Consider the following 10,777-nt stretch of genomic DNA (forward strand, 5'->3'; position numbering starts at 1 on the left):
TGAAAGAGAGAGAGAGAGAGAGAGAGAGAGAGAGAGAGAGAGAGAGAGAGAGAGAGAGAGAGAGACCTTTCTTATTATCATTCATTATCTTTCTAATCACCTTATCGGATTTTAAGGGTTATTTTTCAAATTATCATCTGATGGTACCAAAATGATCTTCAAATAAAAAGTAACTCGTAGAATCAAATAGTATACTTCATTTGCCATTATTAATGCATATTTTCCGGAATGTTAAAGCCTACTGGGTCCTTTGAAACTAGAATGAAATTTTATGAATAGAATCAATATAAGATATTCCCTTTTAAAAGAAGAAACAGAATATATCTTAAAAAAAAGAAAAAAAAAAGGTTGAAGGCGATGAAAAGATAGTTCTTCAATTAAATTAATCGCAGGGAGATACATCGAAATTTTGTATATTTGTGGAAAGTATATTGCTTGACTTAGTGTTTCTGATAACGATCAACTAATGTAAATTGTACAATTTACAATAATATACTTTACCAACGCATGTTGATACCTTGTTACTTTGTATTCCAGCTGCAATTTATTTCAATAGGATTAAATCGCTTTCAACGACTCACTGATGTAAACCGCTTCTCTAAAATGGTACTCTACGTAATTTTCGAAATAATTGTACGTCTTTCTAAGAAGAGATAAACGTAATGTATTTTGCGAAGGCTTTGAGCGTTTTATTTTGCCATTAAAATTCTTTTGAATAACTCCAAGATAATGGATTCACGATCTCTAACTAAAGTGCTGCACAATTCTTCCTCTTCATATTTTTAATCAACCCTTCAATCTTCTTCATTTACATATGGGCACATATGTACAGGAAACCATTTTCCTTTCTCTGTCTTTCTTTTTAAACTCTCCAGGCATCTCTTCCTCCCTACTGCCTGCTTCACACACTCGAATCATACTCTAATGAAGACCGTCTATTTAACTATACACACACACAAACACTCACTCACCCACACATCCTCATACCCACACAACCCCCCACACGTACACGTACACACACACAAACTTAGACCGTCAGGCAGGTTGCAGTTACTATTCAAACCTCACCTTTAAGTGTTTGCATACGGCCTTATACGAAATCTCTCTCTCTCTCTCTCTCTCTCTCTCTCTCTCTCTCTCTCTCTCTCTCTCTCTCTTCCACTTTCACATTCCTATATTGACAGTGTAACAAACTACGATTAACACAACAAAGTAACCGTCGACGGCAGCGTAAATTATAAAAATTCTGTTACAACAAAATATGCTATAGCAGAGGTACGAGACACGACTTAGGTTTACCCTTTCGATGCTTTGAATAAGGTACCTTCATTCTGCACACTTGCATCATGGAAATTCTTTGGAAAATCTACCACTGATTGCAAATGTCAGCCGGTATAGCTAGGAAATCACTACACCTTAATCATTATTATTCCAGAGATGGAAATAATCTTGGGAACTGACAGATATTTTTATCCAAAATGATGTGTGTGACTTTTTTCTCTTTTTTTTTTCTTTTTCATTGTGCATGTTTATGTCTGTGTGGGGTCGCGTGATGGATTCAATTTACTTCAGGAAATGTCAAATATATTTAAAAGCTTAGGCAGGAAAAAATAAGAAAGTCTCTACAACAGATTAAAATGCCTTTTTTTTTTAAACTACATAAAACTTTTTTTCCGTGATACTGTTGCTAATATGAAGTAGCTTAACCTTGGTTACTAGATCGATCACGAAAAATCAATTCATGCTGTAATTTGGAAATTCCTTCACATATTCTTGGGTGGATTTCAACCCTAATTTTTCCATTCCCCTGGTTTTGTTTCCCGGTTGTTTACTCCTGATGACAATGAATATAATTTACTACAGTAATGTATCTCTGCCAGCTACGGGCACTGGAAGAGAGTAGATTGAATAGGACGTTTCAAGAGCTATGATGTTATCGTCTCCCATATCTTTTTCAATATTCTACTTTTCAATACGATGCACACAGGTATAAAAGTAATTAATTAGTCAGTGTTCGGATCCCGGAAATATTACTCGACCAGTTTGACCCGTTAATAGCCATGATTAACAAAATATGAAGAATATTTTTTTCTTTTGACATGCATAGACTATATATATATATATATATATATATATATATATATATATATATATATATATATATATATATATGTATATATATACATATATATAAATACATATATATATATATATATATATATATTTATATGTATATATATAAATATAAATATATATATAAATATAAATATATATATATATATATATATATATATATATATATATATATATATATATATATATATATATATATTGATATGTATATATAGACATACATATATATATATATATATATATATATATATATATATATATATATATATATATATATATACAAACACACATACATATATATATATATATATATATATATATATATACAAACACACATACATATATATATATATATATATATATATATATATATATATATATACTGTATATACTTATATATATATATATATATATATATATATATATATATATATATATATATATATATATATATATATATATATATATATATATATATAAATATGAATATGTATGTAATTATCAATTTATATTTGTCTACGTAAATATAAACCTAGATATACATTCCAGAACTATAATTGTTTGTTTAAAATTCTCCCCACGTCCTCGCACTCATGTGCGTCCTGGAGCACAAAACGTCATGAAAGTAATAAGAAAGAAAATGCATAAAGACCTACGATGGATATATAGTTTTCACTCAATTTGATCTGGTAATCTTGAGGTTTTCTATTTAATTTCCTTGCACAGAGAAAAGGCTCTATATCGGGGAATATATCCACGGATCACGTTTCTGTTCAATAGCGTGTTTTTCTGGTTGACGTCTTCTATTCATAAAATCTGACTCCTCTTCTATTCTCCTCGACGATTTCTCTCTAACGAGAAAGCAACATTTAAGCCGTTTTCAGTGGAGTGGAAATAACTTTATTATTATTGTTTTTCTATATTGTTCATGAGTATATTAGAATATGTAAGTTATTTTTTCTTCTATGCTATGCAGTTCTAACTACCAGCATTAGATGCTTTCCTCTATAAATTTGTTTTTTCGTTGCAAAATAAACATGAATATTTGATATTGGCATATGATCTTACCTAAGAAGGCCAGTTTGAAACTATTCACCGTGTAACAAAAAGTATATGATTAGTAGAGCATAAGAACAAACAAGGAAACAGAAATAAAGGCAGTGTGATGTTCTTAAGCAACTTGAAAATCCGCGATATTAGCGTGGAAAATCTTTCATTTTCGTAACCAAAAGAGTAAACACAAAATTTTTCCCTCATAAAAGATAAAGGTATTCACAACAAGGAAAAAAAATGCATGGTACACATTATCAGCAAAGCCAATTTTATAGCATTTATCGACCTTTCAAAATATATTTACGGCTACAAGGAAAGAGAAAATATTCTTTTACGACAAATTCTCTTGTCCAAATACATTTATGTTTGACGTTTAATGAGTCAAGCGTAGGAAGAAAATTACTATGGTTCTTCCTACCAATAATTAATTGAATTTTTTTTCCTCGATTTGGCATACTTAGGCATGATTCATTGTAATGGAGAATTCTGGATAACGATGCCCGGGGAGTTGCAACCAGTCCAGAGATCGTTTCGAACTTTTATTACCCACGGGAACAACTGTTCAGAATTTATTTATCATTAACCTTTTTTTTATCAAGAACTTTTTAACGGTTTTATAAATAATTACGTCTCCTATGTACAACTACGACATCAAAGGAACTGAATGCACTATGTATTGTTAACCCGAAATTGATTCAAGAGAAACTAGTGTATTTTAATTCTTTGAAACTATGATCTCTCCAACAGAGAAGAGTTTTTGCTATCATTCAACTTGGATTTCAGTTTGCCCCAATACAGACCGAAGTATGCAAATGTCTTCCTTCACTTTGAAATTCTTTTTCAACGACTCAAAGGTTTAAATTTGGTAAGGGGCCTAAGTGATTTACTGCATAAGTTTTCTTTTCTGTTGCATAAGACTTATAATAAATAAAAAAGTATCTTATACCCCGTTATTAAGGAAAGAGGATTTTGATATCTTACGAAAACTAGGAAAACGCGATAGTGGGGTTATTTGTAAAACAGATAAGTGTAAAGGTGTAGTACTGCTTAATTGATTGATTAATTTAGAGTTTTCTGGCATCCTGACATCTAAGATTATTGACGCAGATATAATTTAGTATATATATATATATATATATATATATATATATATATATATATATATATATATATATATATATATATATATATATATATATAATAAAAGAATATCAAATTCAAACCATAAGACTTAAGATATTATTATAAAAGTAAAGTAGTTTTCAGAAGACCTCCTTCTGAAATAATCTAGAAATACCGCACGCATAGTAGGATAAATTATGTCCAAAAATCTTTTCAAGGATGAACCTGCCATCCTCACCTCGAGCATCAAACAGATATCCATATCTTAAGTTGCTATAATTGGGGCGTTCGATCATCAGATGCTTCACCGGTTAAGACACCAACATTCGTCGCATACGGTTGGTGCTACACACTTAGCAGAAACTCATGTGTCAAACGTGTGTGACCAATGCAGAGACATCAAAGAGACGTCTCTCACTTTCGGGTCGTCATGTTATACATCTAAGGAGATATAACTTTTGTTACTTATCTCATTTTATTGCCACCCAGTGCTGTTGTCGATTGTTATAAAACTATTTTTTTTCATGTTAGGTAGGAAATGATTACCAGGAATGGGATACCTTTTTCGTAGAAACTCAGATGCAGCATTCTTCGTCAGTAAATCTTCCTTCTCATCCCCGGACACACCTGCCTGTGCTGGAAGCCAACACTATTTAACCTTTATACTTCTCAGTCCTATAAAAGAAAAAGGCCATTCTAAAATCTTTAAAACTCAAGGGTTACTAGAATTGAATACCTTGCATCGCTAAAAATGGTAAAATTACCCTCCTTCTCCAACGCTATTTTGTCAATAGCGGTTAGAATGCCATACAGTTCGGCAGTAAATATGGAAGCTTTAAGAGGAAGTGCACCTCTACTATTAAAACCATTACTATGTACTTCAAGTTTTACTACTTAATGAACCAGAGTTAATAAGATTTTTGCAAACCGCGCTGAATCAAATAAAAGTTATATGGAGAACTAAATTTTATGGACATTTATGAAAGAGAAGAAAAATTAATAGATATTTGAGAAAACTGAAAATTTAAGTATCCTAAATCAAACTACTTATCAGAATGTTTTGTTTATGTGACAGGTTATTTTTTTTAGAATTCTATATGAACGTCCTAATATATAAAAGGAGGGAGTCCCTATTATTATTGCAGCATATAACAACACTTCTTATACAGTATCAAGACACGTTGTCTCATACTCAATTATTTCTCTTGAAACCAATTCTCACCTAAAAATGAATATGAGTTCCAGGAACAAAAATGTTTTATAAGATGGTGATCTACACATAACGAGTTTCTATGTAGAATCTATTTTCACAAATGTTTTTCTAAATAAAAGCATTAATATTATTTTAGATAACACTTTTTATGAGAATAAATTTTTTTCCATAGTTTTAACAGACAGCATTTTAAGACTTATCTAGAGCTTCCTGTTCAAGACTCAATGTTTGTTTTTAATGAGCAACTGTATTCACAGGTCGATGTAGCTTCCATGGGTTCCCCGATGGGACCTTTGTTTGCAAATATTTTTATATGTTCTTTGGAGGAAAACTTTTTAAATAATTGCCCAGACGCATGACACCAATATATTATGGGCATTATAATGATGATGAATTTGTCTTATTCAAACAACCATGGAATAGCGGAATGTTCTTTAACCGTATTAGTAATCAACACCAAAGAATGGAGTTCATTATGGAACAGAAAAGCAAAAACTCTTCGCTTCTTTAGATATCACTGTAAGCAGACAATGGTGAATTTACAGCTTTGTATGGGGAAATAACTACTCTGGACTTGCCAATAATTTTCATAGTTCATGCCCTAGGAATTTTGAACTAAACTTCATACACACACTGGTTTATGGGATTTTGCATTATTCCTCTATTTGTTCTTTCTTTCATAAGGAAATTTTGCTTAACTAAACTTTTTCTCGCAAAAAATCTTATCCTGATAGCATGGTTTACAATCTCATTAACAAGTACCTATCAGGAAATTTCTCTAGTTCGATAAAATCCTCCAATGTAAAAAAGAAAATTTTTTGTGTCGTAATTCTTTATAGATTAGACAAAACTTTTTCCAACTAAGTTCATCAAAGAAAATTAAATAGAGTTTTGTTGACTTAGTATCCATTTAATTCCAATCAGTCACCTTAGGGTTACTTTATTCTTCAGCTACAAGGACAAACTGCGACCGTTTATGAGATCCAACATTGTTTATGTCCCGATAACTATGTATGATCTTGCTGTAGCTTGTTACAAATGAGATCTTATAGCCATAAGGGATACAGTTTTAGAACTTGTAAGGAAACTGGGTAATCCAGAACTCTGCCATATAAGGAACCATGCCTTCAGATTGAAATTCGAAGTAAATAAAAACAAAAAACAATCATATTATTGGTGGAACAACCCATAGTGATTTCCCAACTACCCATGAGTCAATTTACATTAAATGGTTTGCTTTTTCTTTGAACTCTAAAGCCTCCGCTTCTCCTCTTTATTTAGCATGACTGAAGTCTTAGGTTGGTGTCATTTTTTCGTCATTCGTTTTGTGTACTCAATTGAATGGTTTGATAAGCACTGGATATTTTTATTTTTTATCTTTTTTATATTCAGCTGAATTTTAAACTATTTCAATGTTCTATCAATTTATTTTACATTTGCAGTATTTATAAAATGAATATTTATAGAGAAATGTTCGATAGGCTTTTAAAATAAATTTTAGCCCTTTTAATGATGTTTAATTGGCCTGTTGCACACTATCATGTACAGTATCATCATATATAATTATATATACATATATATATATATATATATATATATATATATATATATATATATATATATATATATATATATATATGTAATTTATATATATATATATATATATATATATATATATATATATATATATATATATATATATATATATATATACACACACATATATATATATATATATATATATATATATACATATATATATATATATATATATATATATATATATATATATATATATATATGTATATATACACATACATAAATATATATATATATATATATATATATATATATATATATACATATATATATATATATATATATATACGTATATATATATATATATATATATATATATATATATATATATATATATATATATATATATATATATATATGTATATATGTATGTGTATATATATATATACATATATATATATATATATATATATATATATATATATATATATATATATATATATATATATACATATATATATATATATATATATATATATATATATGTATACATATATATATATATATATATATATATATAGATATATATATACATATATATATATATATATATAAATATATATATATATATATATATATATATATATATATATATATATATATATATATATATATGTATATATATGTACATATATATCTATATATATATATATATATATATATATATATATATATACATATATATATATATATATATATGTATATATATGTACATATATATCTATATATATATATATATATATATATATATATATATATATATATATATATATATATATATATATATATATATAAATTTATTATTTCTATGTATTATAATAACGAAGTTCTAATATTTGTATGTAATTTTCAATATATGTGGGTTTACTTAATTATATACGTAGGTATTACATTCAAGACCTATCATCATTTGTTTAAAAATGAATCCCCACGTCCTCTTACTGTCGTGCGTCCTGGAATACGATGCGTTATGTAAGTTATTTGCAAGAAAAAAAATTTAAAGGACTACGATGAAAACATAGTTTTCATTAAATTTTATCTGGTAATCTTTAGTTGTTTTTTCTATTCAATTTCACCTGCACAGAGAAGAGGCTGTAAACTGGGGATTATATCCACGGATAACGTTTCTGTTCAACAGCATGTTTTTCTCGTTGGCGCCTTCTATTCAGAAAATCTGACGCCCCCTCTATTCTCTTTATCGATATCTCTCCTAGGAAAAAGCGGCATTTCAGCCGTTTTCAGCAGAGTGGAAGGACCTTAAATATCAATTTTTTTTATATTATTCCCGAGTCGTAACAGCTGAAAAATAAGTATATTAAAATATCTAAGTTCCCTTTTTTACTCTAAACATTTGTAATTACCAACATGAAATGCCCTCCTCTGAAAATTACTTTCTTGTTGCAAATTAAATATGAATATTTGACGTTCACATATGATCGTGCCTAAGAGGGTAAGTTCGAAAGCAAACAACATGGAAGAAAAAGCATATAATAAGTAGAACTTAATAACATACACATACACAAAAATGAATAAATAAATAAATAATAAAAATTAAAAATAATGAACAAATGCAGTATGAGGTTATTCTAATGCAACAAGAAAACTGCAATATTGACATGGAAAATAATTTATTTATGTAACCAGAGGAGTAAAAAAAAAATCTTACCCTTAAATAAGAAATAAAGGTATTCCCAACAAGTAACTTACAAAAAAATATGCATGATACACATTATCAAGAGAGCCATTCTTCTGACATTCATTGATTTTGGAGATGTTTACGCCCCCCCCCCCCAAAAAAAAAAAATCTCCCACTACAACTTCTCTTGCCAAAGTGCATTATTCTCAATAAACGAAAAATAGTATAAACAAAAGATGTTTAAGTTCAGAACTTTAACATGAAAAGGATAATTCACTTAGATAACGAATGAACTTTTAAAAATTGCAGAGAGAATGATGAATGAGCTAGAGTTAAGAGATTTCCTCAAAGGCATAATTGTATTCATTATGCTGTACTTCATTGTAAATGATTATGATTTGATATTACAGATATAGCATTATATATATATATATATATATATATGAAATACTATCACTAGGGAGTTATTAGGTCCTTTGACTGACCAAATAGTAATACATTGGATTTCCCTCTCTGGTTACGGCTTATTTTTTTTTAGCCTACACATATACAGGATACTCTAGCCTATTTCTTACATATTTTCGTCATTCCTCATACAACTGGCAACAATAATATTACCAAACACTTCTTCACCCAAGAGGTTGATTACTGTACTGTAATTGCTCAGTGTACTTTCCTCTTGGTAAGGGTAAAAGAGACTCTATACTAAGAGTCCTTAGCTATGGCAAGCAGCTGTTCTAGGAGAAGAACACTTCAAAATTAAACCAATGTTCTCTAGTCTTTGGTAGTGCCTTATCCTCTGTACGATGGTCTTTCACACTCTTTGGTTAAAGTTCTCTTACTTGAGGATAAACTCGGGCACACTAATCTACCTTATTTTTGGTCTCTTCCTCTTTTTTTCTTTTCAAACGGTATGTTGGTCAGGATTAATAAAAGGGCCATGGATGCCTGGTGGTTTATCAAGGAGACTTGAATGGGATTTCGCATGATCCTTTGTGCTTGAATTGGTAATAGTTATATAGTAGTGAATATCCTGTTTTCCCTTTGAATGATAATCTAGTCAACATAATTGATAGGCATTTCCCGTCTCATGTGCTAAGGTACCGAGTGAAAGACCGATCGTTGTTCAATGATGATTGTAGACGTGCTTATCTAAGGAAGCAGCGGCCTATTATCTTTGGAAGGGTAAAAGATCATATTTGAGCCTGAAAAACTATGCTGATCTTAGAGCTTCTACTCGGAGAGTTTATGATTCAATTGAAAAAAAAATACAATTTAACCATAAAAGAAACCCTTTCTAGTACTACTCAGGAAAATAAATAGTGGTCTACCCTTAAATCTGAATTCTTTGGTGTAGATGCAACAAATCCTCCTTTATTTAAATCAGATGGCTCAGTCACTCACTTTCCAAAGGAAAACGCAACCATTTTGGCTGATGTTTTTGACAATAAACAGAGTAATAAAAAACTGGAACTTCCTCATTCCTCTTTTCCTGAGGCAAAACTAACTAGTTTAGCTTTTCGATCTCGTGAAATTAAAGCTCTGTTGATGGACCTTGTTGCTAATAGAGATGTAGACCCACATGGTATTTTTCCTTTGTTTTTTATAAAGACTGCAGATTTCTTAGCTCCAAAGTTATCTGTTATTTTACGCAAGTTAGCAAGAAGAGGAGCTTTTAGCACTTGTTGGAGAATTGGTAATGTTACTCCTCTATTTAAATGTGCTTTTGGTAGCTCAAGTCCTTTCTGATTACTGCACAATTTCCTTAACTCCCATATTATCTAAAGTTTTTGAACGTATTCTGGCAAAACATCTTAATAGGTTTGCTGAAGGTAATCAACTATTCCCTAGTGTGCAATTTGGTTTTTTTATAGTCCTTGGGGCATGTGATGCCTTTCTTACAATATCCAATGCTGTATAGAAATCTCTTGATTTTGGTGAGGAAGTTCACATGATTACCCTTGATTTTAGTGCTGCCTTTGACCGTGTTAATCATGAGGCCCTTGTTTTCAAACTGAAAC

This window comes from Palaemon carinicauda, chromosome 17 (assembly GCF_036898095.1).
Source record: "Palaemon carinicauda isolate YSFRI2023 chromosome 17, ASM3689809v2, whole genome shotgun sequence".
NCBI classification, from domain to species: Eukaryota; Metazoa; Arthropoda; class Malacostraca; order Decapoda; family Palaemonidae; genus Palaemon; species Palaemon carinicauda.